General features: G+C 36.6%; 1 pseudogene across 1 annotated transcript; it reads right to left on the bottom strand.

Annotated features, from left to right (window-relative positions):
- Nucleotides 1–9,981: 9,981 nt before the first annotated feature.
- On the bottom strand, nt 9,982–18,341 carry LOC145793865 (1-aminocyclopropane-1-carboxylate oxidase homolog 1-like; annotated as a pseudogene). The gene is made up of 5 exons (XR_014333934.1): nt 17,992–18,341; nt 16,983–17,195; nt 15,788–16,013; nt 12,162–12,257; nt 9,982–10,364 (listed from the first exon to the last, which is right to left on the bottom strand). The product of XR_014333934.1 is annotated as a 1-aminocyclopropane-1-carboxylate oxidase homolog 1-like (transcript).
- Nucleotides 18,342–19,063: the final 722 nt, after the last annotated feature.

Raw genomic sequence — 19,063 nt, forward strand, 5'->3', positions numbered from 1 at the left:
TTGGTATGGAAGACAATACTTCCAATAGGAATTAAAAGCCATAAGTTTGGCAAATAGTCATCTAATTGGGAAGGTCCATATCAAATTCGTAGAGTCTTGCCTGGGGGAGCATACCATTTGAGAAATCTGAATGGATATGTGTACCCTAAAAAAATTAACGACAGGTACTTGAAACCTTATTATCCAACTGTGTGGGAAACACAAGTAGTGTAAAAAATGCTAAACAAAAACATCAAAACACTTAAACAATAAATAAGGATTTCATTTCATATAGAATTGTATACATGCAGCCATAAGTTGGCCCAAAAATCAGTACAATGTTTCAGTTGTTCCCTTACTATTGATTCTCTACTCCTAAAGGATGGGAACAACTAAATGGTTGTAACCATATCCTTCCTTTGATCAGCCAGCCTTTGATTGGTGATCTGTATCTTTGTAGCAGTTCGATCCAAGGCTAGATTAGCTGTTGATAACTCTTCCTCTAATTGAGCCTTCTTCTCTAAGAGCTGGGTTCAAAATTGAGACGCAAAGGAATGTTGTCCTTTCAATTCACACACCTCAGCATGTATATAAGAAATAAATTCCTTGTCTTTTGATAGCTTCTCCTCTATAGCTTTGGCAATAAGGCAAATGTTGACATAAAAATCTATGGTAGCTGTTGCCTGAGACAAGTGACTTGAAATAGCCAGATTGGATTGCTCAATGACCTTACAGCAGCAGAGGTAACCATTCTTGATAATAGGTCATTGTATGACTACGAATGGAATCCTTGAGAATGATGTTAGCAATTTCAAATAGGTACCCAAGTCCAGTGGAGGTAAAGAAGCTCTACTGATGGTTGAAGAGCTCTCAAGAATTTTCAACAAAAAGTCAGCCAGAACCAATGGCTCAGCTTCATTACTAGCTGATGGAATGGCAGACGGTATGTCAAAAAGGCTAGCCAGCCTAGCTTCAAAAATGTTCATCTCTTCTATTGACATTGGAGGTGCAGAAAGGTCTCTAGTGGAAGGAAAGGATGGCTGCATAGGGATAAGAGAGGATGATGAAGTGTCCCTAGCAGTGTCTACAGTCTTGGCCACCAGTAAGTCAAGAGAAGAAGGACTGGAGCTAGGTAATGATGATGGACAAAGAATTGGTGAGCTACTAGTATCTTCTTTGGGAGTATCAGCTATCATTGAAGATAAAGTGATAACTAAGATCTCCTTAGATGGGGAAGGAGCAGCCAAGATTGTAGAGAGAGCAAATTGGGCTAAGGTAAAGGTTAGATGAGGAAGATATGGAGTTAAGCCAAAGGATAAAGATATAGGAATGCTTTGCCTCAAAAAAAGGTATGAAAAGTGTAGAACCAGGAAGTAGAAGTATTGTTTGGATTGGCTTTACACTTAAAGCCACTTTAGTGTCGATTTTCTTCCTCCTTTTTTAGGGTGCTTCTAATGGTCTTTCAACTTCAGATAAAACTGAAGAAATCCTTATCGAAGGAGGAGATAGAATAGCTATTGTTGTACAATAAGAAATATGAAGCAATGTTCGGTTTCATTACTGAAAACTTGGGAAGGGAAGTTACTAGAGACATAAAAGGAAATTACAAGTTTCAAAAGTGGTAACAATGGCTGGAGAACTGCGATGGGCATAATGTTCAGCAGTTTGTTGCATCATTGCAACTTCTGTTTGGAGTGCATCAGCAGCAGCAGCTTTATCCCTTAGTACTTGTTACTGTCTCCTTTTCTCAGACCTCTAAAATGCAATGATTTCTTTGGAGTGCTCCTCTTCCACTACTATGGTAGTTGCTTCATGAGTGGAGTCCCCAATAAGATTAGAGGGAGAAACTGTCATTTTCTTCCTTCTTTTCAATGGTATCTCTTTCTCTTTTTCTATTTCTTCTTCTTCCAAGTGAGTTTCAGGTGTCTCCTCCCCAGGATCAAGCAAAAGTCTTCTTTTCCTCTGTTGTTGTTACTTGCCTTTGAAGACATTCAAAGCCTGAACTCTGTAAGGAGATTCTATCTGTAAAGCTCCTGCATTAAAAAAAAAAACCATAAAGTAGACGAATAAGGCATTATAAACATCATAGAGAGAAGAGAAGGGGAAAAAATGGAAATATGTGCCTCTCTTCGAAGTAGCCCTGGTGACTTTAGGAGAAGGAGAAGAGGCAGCAAGAGTAGTCTCTGTGACAGCAGGAGCAAGAGCTGGGATAGCAGGAGCAGTAGAGACTATAATACTGGTCCCAGTCTTTTTGGGTTTGGCTTGAGTGGGCACATCTAGTCCCACTAGAAGATCTTTGGGAGGTATTACAAAGAGCACCTCTATATTGGTTGTTTACCAATTTTGAAATCTTTTCAAAGCTGTGCCATGTAGGGTAAAGAGGGTGAATTGAAACTCGCTCAACTCTTGTAGCAATTTGAATGTTGCTTCTTCTAATTTGTTTTTGGATACCTTCAAGTCTCTGACTGTGAGATTGGTATTGGAGAGGCTACAGAAAGGGACAGGGATTCTTTGAGTGAGCCCAAATTGTCTGGCAAATTGGGAAGGACAGTAAACTTCAAATATACATTTGTAAGCTCGAAGATTCAAAGTACCAATGAAGAGCTCCCTTGGCAATAGGATAGAAGCCCATATATCCTTGTGTAATGAATTAGAGCACTCCCTATTAGCCAAAAATGCCCTGAGCCAGGCTGGTCCTGTATTAGTTTCGAAGGGGCAAAAGAATGAAGGAAGTGGAGAAATTGGGAGTTGATGAAAAAAAGTAAAATAGTAGACAAAGCTGGAGGGATATAAAGAAATCTTGGCAAATTTCTCTCCATAAGTAGTGGGTTCTTGCACTAAAAATCTCAAGCACTTGGAATGTAGACCAGTGAAATATGCGAAGAGCTAGAGTTATAATACTCATAGAGGGCCTCCTTGGTTAACATCTAGAGGTTTCTCGTAAAATTAAGAGCAAGCTTTAAAAACATGGCCTAAAACATAAGGAGCCAAGGCTATTCTCTTCTTCGAGGCAAGAGCCTTGGTAAGTGGGGCAAACTCATGCATAATCAACTAAAATGAAGTGCAAAAGAGAAATTTGCATAACCATTACAGAATGAAACAAAAGAATTCTTGATCACTTACAGAACCTATTTTCTTGTTCTCAATTTTTACAAAATCACTGAAGGAAGAGTTCAATGATGGGATGGTAAAGTTGACTAGAGTGTCTGGGTAACTGGGAGAAAAGGGAGCACCAAATGGTGCGAGCCCTAAGAGATGGAAAATATCAAGAACGGTGGGGGTCATCATACCACACCGAAACTGAAAAAAATTAAAAGCCGAATTCCAGAAACAAAGAGCTATAGGAATCAAAAAAGGATCCTCAGGTATAATGAACTTAGAAAGGCGAAGGGTATCAAGGATACAATGCTCTTGTAGATCCAATTCTCTGGCTGGCACAACTCTATCATACCACTCCTCTCATTCAACCCTCAATGTGGGCCAGCAACGGTAGGGACGATTTAATCTCTAGTTTCCCCAATCAAAACCCCATTTCGTAGAGTAAGCAATGATTCTCTATACGAGGATACAAAATAGGAAGTTGAGTTGGGGCTTCTCTGAAGATGGGTTCTAAGACGTATTCCTGTTGTTCATTATGGCGAGGAATAAAGAGGCAACCATCTATGGCACTCGGTTTACCGACTCTGAGCTTGGATATCTTTTCGTCGATACACCTCTTTAAAGCCAATGATGGACTCACGCGCTCCACAACTGGTACTTTTAGGGAGGAAGAAGCCATTAGCAAGAGTTTTCAGAGGATGAAGCTGAAAAAAGAGTAAAAAAGAGGAGAGAACAGTAGAAATGAAATGGTTTGTGTTTTCGGTAAACGAGCAAGATAAAAGCGTGAAGGGAGAAGGTTTTAAACCTTTTTGTTCGAAAGATGCCCCATCTGTCTAAATGTGTAAAAAGACCCAAGATAGATTGGTTGGCTGATGTTGGAACCCGTATAAGTTTAAGACTTTGTCCTAAAATTTGTGAGGGTCCTGAAAGTGCGATGTGAAAAGTCTCTCTCAAGGTTGATTGTTTGGGCGAGAGACACATCTCAAACAATCAAATTGGCTTCGAAGACAAGTATTTTTCTTCGAAAGTCAAGATTTGGCTCCAAAGCCGAATGTCAAACGATCAACTAAGGCTTCGAGAGCAGGTAATTGATTTCGAAGAACATTTTATGCTTAAAAATGCAAGAACGCTTAGGTTTTGTCTGCTTCAAAGGGATTGGTGACTTGCTACTAGGTTTCTTGTAAAGATAAAATCCTTCAAAGTGAACTTTGAAGTGCTCTGCAGCTAGAATTTGTTTGTTTTAAACTTCAAAGTTGCAAAACCAGTATTTGGTTAAATAGTGAAGAAACTCAAAAGGGCTCACTCTTTAAGAAGTAAGCAGTATAATTCCTAAGGGAAGTTTCCATACTTCGAAGCACATAGATTGTGTTTCGAAGCAAAGTTGGTTAATTCGAAACTGTTAGTTAAACAAGAACAGACTATGTTAACCATATAATTGGAACGTAAAGCAAAGGTTGCCCTTTTAAAGAGAAAATTCCACACTTTGGAAGTTTTTGAGTTAGGTTTCAGAGCAAAATTGGTTGATTCAAAGCTTCTTTGAACATAATAAGGAGTTAGGTCACAACAGCCATACAATTAAGCATACAATTATAATATAAAAACAGATCATGATAGATGAAATTTGAGAAGCCCAATTTCATTGATAAGCAATATTTACATTAGGAAAACTCATTTGGCTACATTCTCAATTTGTAAAAATCAGGGATGGACAAAGTTACAAGATCATGAAACTTAATCCAGTAAAACTCAATAAACAATACTCTTTTATTAATCTATCTTCTATCTTATCCAAATTTAGTTTATCTAATCGATAAGCCCTTAGTTGGAAGAAGAGTTGTTGGGCTTTCATTTCAAATTCTATTTTCTTAAGAGCCTTCTCTGTCTCATCCATCTCATCTTCCTCATGTGCTTCGCCCATAATGGCATCTTCTCCATACTCTAAGTCTGGGTTTTTGAAGATCTTATATTCTTCGAGGAGATTTTCTACCTTATATTGAATTTGGATTCGAGCAGAAACGGTTTCATTAAATACTTCATTGGTAATAGAAGCATTGATGTGCCAATTGAGTAGGAGAAGAAGTTGGTCCAGGAAAGCATAGAGCTCTACATGGGCTACAAGGTTGAGAAGATGGCTACGAGAAATAATGTCACAAGCCCATAATAGGTTCTTGTGAGGAATATCATCTTGCAGGACTTCGAAGGACAAATGGGAAAAACAGCAAGCAGGGTCTAAGCCTTATATTGCTAGTAAGTAGTTGGAGGAACTGGAGCTTGATAAGGAGCAAAGTGTTTACTCTCGAAGAGGGTGAGCCTCAATTCCTCAATCCAATTTGGGTTGAAGGGCAGCAAAGGAGCAATGGGAGCCTCTCTGAATAAAGATGGGAATTCAGGTTTGTTCACACACTCAAGCCAATCAAAGGAGCAAAGTTTTGCTTTTTTGGCTTGGAGTGCAGGCTTTATTCCTAAGGCTTCATCAGGGTGTGGAGCCCTTCGCACCATTCGAGACGACAAAGTAGAAGTGTACCATACTGAAAGCAAGTTGTCCTCAAGGCTGCGTAGACGGTTGAAAGGCACATATGGGTACACTACAGAGTTGCGCTTAGAAGGATGGACTACAAGAGGGTTATCGAATTCAGGAAATCGATGATGGATGTGCTCCCTCATCTGAGGTTGAGTAGGAGTAGGCCAAACTACCCAACTAGAAGCTTTAGAAGAAAAATAGGAAGCAGCAGCCTCATCCCACGCAGAAGGTTTTGTAGCAGAAGAAGAGCTTCCAATATCCATTGTTGCAAAGTCTTGGTCTAAAGAATTGTGAACAATAGGTTCTTGATCCAAAGGTCAATGATTTGCAAAAGCTTCCATGACTTGAATAAATTGAGGTGGATAGGTGTGGCTAATAAATGTATGAAAGTTCTTTCCAAGACGAACACCATTGTCTAATAACTTTTCGTATGCTTGATCTATGTAAGAAAAGGTTTGCTTGGCCATGAGAACTGTATCATCCTTTTCAAATGCTCAGATAGTGGGAAATGTTCGAGGCATAAAAGAGAATTTAATGCAGTACAAACACTGCAATGATGGATGTCGGTTGCATTTCTAAGAAGATGCAAAACCCATGCACGTCCTAGGACGTGGGTAAAATGCCTTGATCCACTAATATCACCAAGTATTGGATATATTAGTGCGGGGGATAATGTTGGCTATATAATTTGTAAAAGCCAATCACAATTCAACACGTGACATGAAGGGGGCAATTTAGGGAATTAATACAAGTTGCCAACCAAAGTCAGACACATGTCAGCTCGTATTGCTAATAATGGATCTGCGTAGCACTAGAACAATCGAGGGATACAAGGTGATGTAGTTTAATGGTTACTCACAAAGTTTAAATTCAAAATTAGGAGGGAAGCCTAACTGCTATAGTGGCATAGTAGGACTGACTGTGAGAGAGTATGTTCAGCAATCATGGGAGGACATCTCGACGGTTGAAAGCCCATTTCGATGATTATCATTGGAAAGTATAAATAGCAAAAAAAGGCCCCAGAATGAAGGATCCAGACTCAGATCAAAAAATCAGTTTATTTACTTCGTTTTTCCTTCCAATTTTTATAGTTATTTACATTTCTGCACTTCAATTCTTGTACTGCACTTCATTCCTAGGAGTAGTTTCAAATAGCTTGTTGTTGTAAACCTTTATGAGGCTAGGTCAGATCATTGTAAGTTTTTCATTTTACTTAATGAAATTCAGATTCTGAAATTATTCTTCACTTGTTGTTATTTACTAAATTCTCCTAAAACAAGCCACCGGTAAAAGTCATCTTCATTGAGGTTGAGAGAACTAAAACACAATCGTCTGATAATTGGTTAGCAATTAATATTCTGTAAGGACTGATTGATCCTTGCTGGCACGCTTAAAATTACATTATTAACTTTCAAAAGCCAAAAAAGCCAACACTATTACATGATAACCGTTCAAAAATATCAATAAAAACAACCACCCATTACTTGATCATCATTCAAACACATACTAAAAAATAATTTGGTAAAAAAATAAAAATATAAAAATATAAAATATTTATCATTTTTATATAATTTTATTTTTGGTGAGTAGAAATAATTTTTAAAAATTTAAAAGTAATTTTTTGAAAATTATTTTTTCAAACTAGTTTATATTTTATCAAATTGATGACTTTACCCTTGAAATGAAACAACAATATCTTTAATTGTTCTTATTTGAAACAAGGTTCAAAATTCACGGTCAAATGTATCACAATTAAAAGGTCATGGACTAAAATAACACAAACCCAAATTACAAAAGGCCATTAGGGTGTGTTTGTTTGGACGAACTAGTTAAGGGGGGATTGAAATCCATCAGATTGTTAGTCCGGGATACATTGTCCTCGAATTATTTGGTTGGACTAGATTTGTATTCTATATTTATTTAGTCATGGAATTAGATGTCTGGATTGAACTATTCCATTGAATCCTATGTTTATTTGGGATATTATGGAGAATGATAAATGTGCAAATAACTATTTTATCATTTTCAATTATTTACTAAATAATAGCAATATTAAACATATCTTTAATATTTTAATTATTTTTAGCTAGATTAAATAAAAATTTATTTTATTTTATTTTTTGCACAATTAAATAAATTTATTTTTAAAAAATTAAATATCAATAAAAATATATGTTATTTTTTAATTAAAATTTTAAATAAATTTATTTTAAAAAATAATAATAATTAAATAATGAAATTAAATAAAACATCTATTAAAATTTAAATAATGAAATTAAATAAAATAGAAACAAAATTTTAAAATAAAATATAAATAAAACATCAATAAAACTTAAATAAAATTATTTTATTTTCAAATTGAGAAATTTAAATTTTATTAAATTTTTCTAAATATAATACATAATTAAATAGTAGAGGGTCAAAATTGTTATTTCATCACGTAATCTCATATCTCCCTTATCTCTCTATTTATGTCCCCCCATCGGACACAGTAGTCCAACATATTTGGGACTAATAGTCCGCAGAGACTAATAGTTCGGAGCAACAATTTTGAACCAAACAATGGACTATTAGTCTAGAGGAACTATTAGTCCAATCACATGTCTCAATCCCTCAAAACAAACACCACCTTAATGTAATTCAGCCTACTTATTATTGATACTACCAAAATGTATTATTTTCAAAATTCAATGTATGTCACTAAACAATTATTGATGTTTTATTTGGTTACACAATTGATGTGATCATGTCATTCAATTTGATTAACGAGAATTAAGATATTTACGAAATTTTATATGAAACTTAAACAAAATATGAAAGATCAAATAAACATATGATTTCTAAAATATATTTATTGGATTTTGTCTCCAAAGTACATTTTTATTTTGTTGCATTTTGATTCTCAATTTTTTAAGTTTATTTACATTTATGTTTTTGTTGTAAAGTTGGAAAATACCTAAGGTTTCCTTACTCAATTTAGAGGACGTGAGCTTTGAGAAGTATTTAAACACACTTTGTAGTTTGGGAATTTAATTGATAAAATTAAAAGATTTATGCGATATTTGATTGAGAGATTTGAAAATAAATTTGAAAAAGAAAAAGGAAAAAATGTGTAAATCTAAATAAAATATAAATATATTTTATTTATATTTCACTTACCTTTTCTCTTTCCGTCTTCAAACCCTTTTCCAAATTTTCCAACCAAATGCAGCGTTAAAATTTTAAAGTGCAAAAAAATGTATACTTTAAAAATCATAAGCCCAATTAATCTTGGATTTATTAACATTAGACAAAATATAAATATAGTTATGTATCACTTTGGTCCAACTTTTGATCTTGTCAAATTCATCTCTAAAGTTCCAAATTTGAATAAAAAATTACAGATTGTCATCCAAATCGTACAAAATTCACATATGGTTCTTATAAAATTCCATTTTTCATATAAAGTACCAAAAAGAAAAGATAATGATAATTATTACAGACTGGAGGTAACAATTTAAAAGAACATATGCCCATGAACTTAATTAATTTATTTATTTTTTACAAATATGAAAAGAATTACATTAACCTACATAATTAAAATCCAACAATAATTAGAAAGTAACAGTCAACAAGCCCAACAATTACCACAAAAAAAATATCCCAAACTTGAGAAGAAATAAACTACTTACAGCTAGCCCAACAATTACCACAAGAAAATATCTCAAATTTGAGAAGAAATAAACTACGTACAACTCTCATAATAGGTGGAAAAAATAAACACGAAAGATATCATACTCTTCTCCATATGTAATAACATTTTTTTAAAAAAAAAAAAAAACTTTTTACCATTTAAAAAGCAAGATCACTGAGAAACTAGAACCAACAATTGGCTTTTCATATCTGAAAAGAAAAACAATATTGCAATATGTTCACAAGTAAATATTGTTCGCACTGGTGCTAGCTAGTTATATTCATATCTCTGTCACTACTTCTCAATCACAATGATAAAAATATTAAGATCACTACAACAATTCATCACACTGATCATAATTCACGAGATAAGAAGGTCTGAAAAGGATACAAGCGAAATATCAGTAAATTGAATAGTATATCCAGAGATGAAACAGAGCAGATACTGAAAGCACTACATTAACCCATCCAAAGTGTACCACACTTCTGTTGTGGCACATTTGAAGGTTCATGAACATCAAATTATTCCACTGAGGTGATATAGAATTTCAAATGTGTTTGCCAATCTATCGTTCTTCACATAAAATACAAAAGCCGAACAATTGTGCTTTGCATGCTATTGATTAGAATATCAAATTTGAACAAGACATTCAAATGTAACTCAACATATAGTAAAAACAAGGTTTACTAGAAGTAATGAGAAAAAAGATGTATAAATCTTAGGAGGACGAATTCCGAAGTGGGCATCCTCTAAGGACACCCAATATTGCGTAAAATAAATTACTATATATCCAAAAGGCATATTTAATTCTAATCTAAACCTCGAAATGGCCTGGGACCCTCACAACTTGAAATATGTAAGAGCAGAGTTCCCATCAAGCCCTTTAGAATCATAGTATGCAATGAAGTCTTTCACCGTTGTTTCTCGATATACAGGCGGATTATGTTCTGACAACAAGTCCTTGACTGGACCATACATCCTTGTTGATGGGTAAAGGTGTGGGGTGAAAAAGCATGCTACAGACACTCTTGGCCCCACATGGTTCGCCAAAGCTCTATGCTCAACACTTTTGAATCTGTCATTAGATATAAGCTGAAAAAACAAAACAAACACAAGAACACTCCTTAAATAATATTTCAAACAAAACTGACCCAGCCATTAAAATGGCAGCCATCATGAGGAAAAATTGCAAGCAGAATGTGGAAAGTTTTGGCATCAAAGAAAAGACACCAAACATGTTACAACAACTTGCTTTAAGCACACAGCAAATTTTATTTTATTTTTACTGTTACTTTTTTAATCAAACATTGAAACAGGGACAGGTTACATTTTTTTTTTTTTTGTTTAGGTTTTGTTTGGATCAAGGATTTGAGTGAGGATTTGTAAATGGAAAGGAAAAGTAAATGGAAAAGTGAATGAAATATAAGCATAGTTGTTAAATCGGATTCGACTCCTAAATCAAAATGGCCTCATACCGAATCGCGAATCGAATCGTAAAGGTTCAATCACTTTTTCTAAATTACTTAGAAAATATAACTATACACTTGAATGTTAAATATATCTTATGAATATGAAACATTTAGACTTAAATCAACGAAAATATTGTTTTGAATGATAATCACATAGTTTAATAAGTAAGAAATTATCAAAATTTCCTATGTAAGATCACCATCTTACCTTCTCTTTTTTAGATATTTCTTATCAACCATTCTTAATAAAGACAGTAAATAAAAATAAACCCTCAATTTCCAAAGTAACAATAATTTAACAATATTGATATCTGGATAATAAGCATACATACTTTTCCGAGTAACGACGACCAAATAATAAGAAAAAATTATTCAGGATATTTTATTTAAAGCCTAAAACATCATAAAAAATAGGGCAAATTACATATACCTCCCTCGAGGTTTAGCTAAATTACAGATAGCCCCCTGAGGTTTCAGAAATTACAGATATCCCGATGAGGTTTATATTTTCATAACAAATTGCCCTCTAATTTGTTATGAAAATATAACTTTCAGGGGGGTATCTGTAATTTCTCAAACCTCAGGGGGGTATTTGTAATTTTTCTAAACCTCAAGGGGGATATATGTAATTTGCCCTAAAAAATATAACTAACCTCACCCATATAATATTCAACTAATTTAATTTAATAAAATAGTAATAGATAATTCATAGTGTAAATTATTTTAATCTTAAACATCTTTAGAAGATATATTATCATTTTTTAAAAGGAAAAATTGAGAATAAAGGTTAAAAACATGTTGGGTCTGATTGGATCCTATTAGAAACTCCGTGATCAATAAAATAACAACAATCATGTATTTATAGTAGTTATTTTGGTATAAAACGCTATTAAAAGTCGTATTATGTCATTTTCACTAAAAAGATGGAGAAAAAATAAGAAAAAAATATGTCAGATACAATGGTTTTAAGAATTTCATGAAACGTAAAAAGTGAATCGAATCGCAAATCGATTGTGAATCGTGCGATTCACTAGAAATTCACTTCCAAAATAGATTCACCCATAGATTCTAATTGATTTTGCAAAAATTGCAAATCAAATTGTGAATCGAATCGCGAATCATAAGATTCTGACAACAGAGAATATAAGTCAATTTTTTTTTTCTTCACTTTTTCCTTCTCTTTCCCTTTTCCTCCACAAAACCCCACCTCAAATCGTTGATCCAAACACTGCAGAAAGGAGACAGATGATAACAAATATGATATTCAATTCATTATTGTAAACATAACTATGTGTTATGATTATGAGCTTGCCAATACCTCACGTTTTCCTCCATGTTACGGTAAATAAATGACAGATGCGAGAAAAACAATTAAATCGATGAATAGAGAGAGAAAAGAGGAAAATCACGAATACATCACCTGTAAGAGATCTCTAATATTTACAACTAAAGCTCCAGGAACAGGAGGAACATTGACCCACTGGTTTTGATGAAGTACTTGGAGTCCCCCAATATCTGTAGGAGATCAACCCAAATTGAGTTGGCAGCCACATGGAAGGGTAGCCAACCCACATGGTAAAAGGAAGGCAAAAGAGGTTGGCATGAGTTGGCAAGCCATGAGGCTTGAGTTGGCAGCCATGAGGCTTGCCATGCGCCAGCAACAAAGGAGAAAGCATGGCGTTGGCCATGTGAAGTCTTCACATGGTGGGACAAAGCTTTCAACTGGACAGCAACTCAAAGGAGAATATTGGGCTGGCAGCCAACACACCCATGAGGCCTCCTCCACCTTCTGGTTTGGTGTATAAAATGGAATGGTGATGGTGAGTTGAATACACGGCAAACATAGCAAGCAAGAGAGAAACACACTGCTGAGAGAGAGGCACAAAACAGAGAGAGCTAGTGAGAGCTATATTCTGTTTGTGTATCAGAGAGTGTGAGAGAGTGTGTTATATAGAGAGACAGTGAGTTGAGAGTGTGTAATCTCCTCCATTTGTTGATATATAACAACATCGCTCCCGTGGACGTAGGCCGGTTTGCCGAACCACGTTAAAAGTCTTGTGTTTTTGCTTGTGAGTGTCCCCTGGTGTGCCCAAGATCCGCAACAATTGGTATCAGAGCCCGGGTGGAGAAAAATCGAGTTTTTTCCGAAAGTGTCCAGATTTTGAAGTGGTCGAAATCCACTTTTGAGCATACCAGGAGGAAGGTCAGGAGGAGAGGAGTCCAAAACTTCAAACCACAGGCCAATCGGAGCTCTAACGCGCCGCCACGCGCCACCTGAATATCGAGAGTGAAGGCCACTCGCACCCACGCGCCCCACGCGCCGACGAAGGAAGAAGACGAGTGGGGGCGCGCGTGAAGCTGACGTCAGGCTGACGTCATCCTGAGCCGAGCCGAGCCGTCGGGCCGTTGACCGCGCCGCTGACCAGGCCGAGCCGCGCCGCCAGCCAAGCCGCGCCGCTGAGCCGTCGTTGACCGCGCCCCTGCGCCGTTGACCGAGCCGCTGACTGCACCGTTGACCAGCCGATCCGAAGGAATTATCTGGTGCTTCTCAGGCGCACCAGATTCAGCAGATCTGAACCGTTGAAACTGTTTTTGGCTAGATCTAGGCCATTCGGAGTCCGTTTTTGGCGATCCAATAGTGAGTTCCAACTATTTGGAATATTCCGGACACATCCGTACGGTTAGTTTTTGAATTGGAGGCATTCAAACTCTTTTGGCTAGATCTAGGCCATTCGGAGTCCGTTTTTGGCGATCCAATAGTGCGTTCCAACTATTTGGAATATTCCGGACCCATCCGTACGGTCAGATTCTTAAATCGGAATTTCTTTAAAAAGGGAAGAAATTTACAATGGCAGGAAAAGGCGCAAGTTTCATGATTGAGCCTTTTAATGGCAGTAATGACTTTACCCTGTGGCAGCAAAGGGTGAAAAACATTTTAACACGAGAAGGTCTGGTGAAGGCTCTTCTCAAAAAGTCCAACAAACCGGAAGACATGAAGGATGACAAGTGGGAGGAGTTGAGGGAATTGGCAAACAGTACAATTCAGTTGTATCTCGGGAACAACACACTCCGGGAAGTCATCAGTGAAGTAGATCCGGCGGAGCTATGGGCAAAGTTAGAGATGAGATACAAGTCAAAGTCTTTGACAAACCGGTTATCTCTGAAGAGGCAGCTATATACACTTAGAATGCCAGAAGGTGCGAACCTCACAGAACATCTGGACGAGTTCAATAGGATCACAATGGAATTGGACACCATTGGAGACAAGACCCAGGAGGAAGATAGGGCTATGATCTTGCTGGTCTCTCTACCTGCAGCATATGAGCATCTCAGGACAACTCTATTGTACGGGAAGGATGCTCTTGGACTGGATGAGATGATTGCTACGCTCATTTCTCATGAGTCGATGAAGAAACAGGAAGGTAGCAGTAGCAAACACCCAGAAGGAAATGCCATGGTTGCCTCAGAAAATGAGCAAGGCAGAGGTAGGTCCAATGATAGACGGGTTAGATCCAAATCAAGAGGACGTTCGCAATCAAGGTCAGGCTTCAGGAGAAAGTGCTATTACTGTGATCAGGAGGATCACCTCATAAAAGACTGTGCAAAGCTCAAGGAGGACAAGGCACACAAGGAACAGGCGAGCTCATTAAATGTCGCTGCTGCAGTAAATGCTAAGGATGAGTATGCATTTACAGTTTCGTCGAGTATGACGAAACCTGACTGGATCTTAGATTCCGGAAGCACATATCATATATGCATGGATAAGAAACTTTTTTCTACCTACCAAGCCAAGGATGGAGGTATTGTTCGAGTGGCTAACAACATTGTGAGTAAGATTGTTGGCATGGGAACAGTACGGCTGAGAATGGAAGATGGAAAAATTTTCACGTTGGATGGAGTCCGACACGTGCCAAGACTGAAGAAGAATCTAATTTCCTTAAGTATGCTAGACATGAAGGGTTATAGCTTCACATCTAGCAAAGGAAATCTCAAAGTCATCCATGGAGATACGGTGATGCTACATGGACGACTGGAGGGGAATCTGTACAGGCTTGTGGAGAAGGTTGTGACAGACGGAGCTACTGTCACTTACCGGGCAAGACGTACAAGACATGCACAGAAGAGACATAGGGCCCAGCAGACATGGCAACCAAAGTGTACAAGAACGCATGGAGGCAGTTCGGAGGTGCACAAGACGGAGCCATTGCGGCCAATTTTAAAGACAGCTCAGAGCAAAGAGACCAAGACAGCAAAGCATGTCCTAGGGAAGAAAGTTTCTTTTGCTCCTGAATTAGAGACATATTGGGATCTCTCCAAGACTGGATGGAAGGGAGAGATGCCATCTCAAAGAGTTGCAAAGTAAGCTTTGCATGGCACCCCAGTGAGGGAGTGCCGGGCACTCCAGGCAGGGGGTGCTATTATGGATCACCTCATATGGGTTGAGGGGGTGATTTGTAGGAGATCAACCCAAATTGAGTTGGCAGCCACATGGAAGGGTGGCCAACCCACATAGTAAAAGGAAGGCAAAAGAGGTTGGCATGAGTTGGCAAGCCATGAGGCTTGAGTTGGCAGCCATGAGGCTTGCCATGCGCCAGCAACAAAGGAGAAAGCATGGAGTTGGCCATGTGAAGTCTTCACATGGTGGGACAAAGCTTTCAACTGGATAGCAACTCAAAGGAGAATATTGGGCTGGCAGCCAACACACCCATGAGGCCTCCTCCACCTTCTGTTTTGGTGTATAAAATGGAATGGTGATGGTGAGTTGAATACACGGCAAACATAGCAAGCAAGAGAGAAACACACTGCTGAGAGAGAGGCACAAAACAGAGAGAGCTAGTGAGAGCTATATTCTGTTTGTGTATCAGAGAGTGTGAGAGAGTGTGTTATATAGAGAGACAGTGAGTTGAGAGTGTGTAATCTCCTCCATTTGTTGATATATAACAACATCGCTCCCGTGGACGTAGGCCGGTTTGCCGAACCACGTTAAAAGTCTTGTGTTTTTGCTTGTGAGTGTCCCCTGGTGTGCCCAAGATCCGCAACAATATCATCTTGAAGTAAGATAGTGAGAAAATCAGGATCAGAATGTTTGGATGTTCCCATAGTCAGTTCAGGCTCTGGGCATGCCGGGTAATAGTTAGTCAGGATTGCATGCCCCTTTGCACAATCCAAGCCAATAAGGTGATCAGATTTGAGCCGAAGTGCCTCCGATAATAATTCAAACAAAGTAGTCCCCAATTGCTTTGTTTGCTTTGAATACTCCATTGTTAAATCTCTACATGCCAACAACATACTATATTATGAAGCCTTAGTTCAAATAAATATATTTCTAACTTCAGAATGAGTATATCCTAAAAACAGAAGAAAGATTACAAATTTTCTTTTCATGTACTTCACTATTCCAAATCTAGCCACACCATATTCAACAGCTCTACATTTGCATCAGTTTTTTGTAAATTATATAAGCATTATAAAGAACATGGTTTAGAAATTCGCCAACTTTAGCTAATAATTCAGATTAACTTTGATTTGCATCTGTGCCCATATCTGAGTTGTGAAAGAATTTAAATTCTGTTCAGTCTATCAACCGGAATTTGGGCAAAAAAAAAAACAGAGAAATTTCAGACCAAATTTGGGGAGAAAAAAGAGGAAGAAACAAGAAAAACTGTGACTATGTAAATTGGGTTAAGAGAAAATACTCAATAGCTAAATTCAATCTTTCTGTTTTTCTTTTGGCCTCAGTTTGTTTAGGATAAAATTGTAGAGAGTGAGGGAAAGAGAAAAAAAAATTTATGAGTTTGTTTAGCTTGAAAGTGGTGGCAAGAAGAAGAAAACCCATATTAACATTGTAGCTAATTTTCAATTTCTTGCTAAAAAAATATATAAGAAAAATTAAACATGTGAGTTATCCATAACTAAATTTTAATTTTTTTTTTATCTTTTTCTTATAAAACTTTCATCTTAATCAAATGCTTGCAAGAAAATCTATTTCTTTTCTTTCACTTTCACTTTCTACCAAATTTTGGGGACGAAAATTAAAAGGTTTTTTGGGTTTAAAAAATGGGGAAATTGTGGACACCTGGGTATTGACTCCAATCAATATTCTGATTGATTAACAAGAATTGTAGTTAAACAATGAGCATCCAACATACAAATTCAATTATATATAAAACAAACACATACAAATATATATATATATATATATGCAGACTCATATCTTTGTGGGTGGATAGAGATGATCTACCTGCAAACCTCAGGCAACTCTTGTGGGTCGAGAGGGTCAGGACCCATAGCACAGAACAAGGTGTCTCTCAAATTAGCAGATCTTGACTGATACAAATCGAAGTTACTCCCAAACTTCACTCTCCTCTCGAGCTCACGCGAGTAAAACCCCATCTTCACCTCCTTGTTCTGCTCGTTGAACCCACGCGCCGCCCTCAACATCTCCTCCAACACGCTCCTGGGTAGGAGTGTTCGCGGATCGGTTTTGTTCGGTTTGCGGTTCGGTTTTGACCCGCCCGCATCTATGCGGTTTGGGAAAAAGTTAACCCGCAACCGCGCCGCAGTGTGGTTTGCGGTTTGTGCGGATAGGGTTTGCAAATGTACGGGCGGCTACTTGCGGTTTGCGGTTTACACTTTTTTCTTTAAAAATTAATTTTTGAGTTTTTTTTTCCCATCAAATTTAGGCATCAAATTCATTTTATATATTTGTGATAACAATTTTCTGATGAGTTTACAAATAAAAATTGAATATCAATGCATTAAATGAAAGTACCCAAAACAAAAAGACCCTACACTAGCATTTTTGCCATAAAAAAATATATATCAATGCATTAAAGGTTGTACTCAATTAGAATTGTCAGTTCAGTAATCAATAATCAAACTAGAAGTTTCGTCGACCACCAAAAGGAAATTTTTATTAGAAAAAAGTGGATGAATCACCAATGAAAATCATATAAGAAACCAAGTTTATGACTTAATAATTTTACGGCATTAAGAAAGTTGAGAAATACTTAAAAATAAGGATCCTAGTGTCATAGAGAATATAATTGTGTTCCTGTAAAAGTTACAAAGTTGGTATATAAAAAATAATAATAATAATAATAATTAAAGTGCGGGCGGTTTTTGCGAGTTACGGGTTTAAACCACGACCTGCCCGCAACCCGCAAATTTGTCATATTTCAAACTGCATCCGCCCGTATTATGTTTGCGAAACCGTCCATTTATATGCGGGTTGAGCGGTTCGGATAAACCGTTGCCCATCCCTACTCCTGGGTATCCCGTGGTTCACCACCTGGAAGAACCCCAGAGTCTCCGAAGCCCTTCAGACTCCGTCAACGATCATAGATCGACGGTTGGAGTCGAATCCTAGGTCTGTGACAAGGATTGAAAGATGGGTGTCCGAAATTAGGTAGTCTCCGGCGAGTTCGTCGATGGGTCGGACGAAAGTTCAGGGAATCTTTTCTATTCCGGTGTCGACGAGGCCTTTGACTCTAGCTTTTGATTCGTCAAAGGTTTTTAGGTCTTGGAAGCGGTCGTAGGGAGGTGAAGTTTCCGGCGCCGAATTCGCTACTGTTAAGTTGGGTTCTCCGGCACCGGCCATTTGAGAACTCTTTGCTGAAAGAGACGCACACAATACGTCCTAGCTGCTTTTTTCACAATAATGTAGGGGAAACGCTGCAAGTGTTTTTGTTTCGAGGGATTATTCCATGGGATTAGATTATTACATCTAGATTAATAATTTATTGTTTAATTTAATTTTTTTTGTTTTAGATTAATAATTTTTTCGGACTATTAGTCTCTTATACGAGGGATTATTGAATCCTAGAGGGAAGGATGGGGTTATTTTTATGGGATTGGTATCTCATGATACTAATGTGTGAAATGTCTATTTTACCCTTATGTTGTTTCTTAATAAACAATTGAAAAATGATAAAATAGTCTTTTGAACATTTATAAATTATTTTTTTAGTGTTGTTAATTTAAAATTATATATTAAATAAAAATATAAATTATAAATTAAATTTAATTAAAAATAATAAATTAAAAATTATGACCTTATAAATTAAATTTTTTTAGTGTTGTTAAAAAATTAAATTTATATATTAAATAAAATTATTTTTTTAGTGTTGTTAATTTAAAATTATATATTAAATAAAAAATATAAATTATAAATTTAATTTAATTGAAAATAATAAATTAAAAATTATGGCTTTATAAATTAAAATTTTTTAGTGTTGTTAAATTATAAATTATAGATTACAAATTTAAAATTATATATTAAATAAAAATTATGAATTATAAGGGTAAAATAATTTTTTGAAC

Source organism: Camellia sinensis, chromosome 6 (assembly GCF_055761805.1).
Source record: "Camellia sinensis isolate YWXY chromosome 6, ASM5576180v1, whole genome shotgun sequence".
In the NCBI taxonomy this organism is placed as follows: domain Eukaryota; kingdom Viridiplantae; phylum Streptophyta; class Magnoliopsida; order Ericales; family Theaceae; genus Camellia; species Camellia sinensis.